Genomic DNA, 891 nt, shown 5'->3' with positions numbered 1-891 from the left:
TAAAATAAATAAAAAATAATATTAAAAAAAACAAAAAACATTATTGTCATGGATAGAAAAACAATACAATTATACTAATAATAAATACTAAAAAAAATACTCGGCCCTTATACTATTATACTAATAATAAATACTAAAAAACAATACTGGGCCCTTATACTACTATACTAATAATAAATATTAAAAATACTAGGCACATATACTATTATACTAATAAAATACTGGGCCATTATACTAATAATAAATACTAATGAAATATAGGGCTCTTATACTATTATACTAATAATAAATACTAATGAAATACTAGGCCCTTATACTATTATACTAATAAAATACTGGGCCCTTATATTATTATACTAATAATAAGTACTAAAAAAATACTGGGCCCTAATAATATACTAATAATAAATACTAATAAAATACTAGGTCCTTATACTATTATATTAATAATAAATACTAGGGGTATTCATGATGTATTAAATGTAAAATGTTTTCCCATGTTAAATGTTATAAGTATAGGAATGTGAGCAGCTCTATTTAAAGTCATGTTAAATGTTAAATGCATAAGAGCTCCTACAGGATTTTCTGAGCAAATAGTTTTATAACCTTCCCTTCCAAAACTACATGTCATTGTTTACTTCTATGTTTTGGTTAATTATTATTATTGTCATCCATTGTTTTATTAGGTATAAAATCATCCAAAAATATACTAACATAATCAAAACAAAAAAATACGAGCAAGTAAGCTAATAGAAGAACAAATAAAACGGTGATAAGCTCAGCTGGTCTGTTACGTGACGTCATTCTCCATTTAACAGACCTAGTAACATACTTTCAACCATGTTACATGTTATATCGTTTTAACATGACAAAAGAAGGCATTATTTCTCC

The sequence above is a fragment of the Halyomorpha halys genome, unplaced genomic scaffold (assembly GCF_000696795.3).
Source record: "Halyomorpha halys isolate HHAL.00 unplaced genomic scaffold, Hhal_1.1 Scaffold211.1, whole genome shotgun sequence".
In the NCBI taxonomy this organism is placed as follows: domain Eukaryota; kingdom Metazoa; phylum Arthropoda; class Insecta; order Hemiptera; family Pentatomidae; genus Halyomorpha; species Halyomorpha halys.
This window is presented reverse-complemented; position numbering follows the sequence as displayed.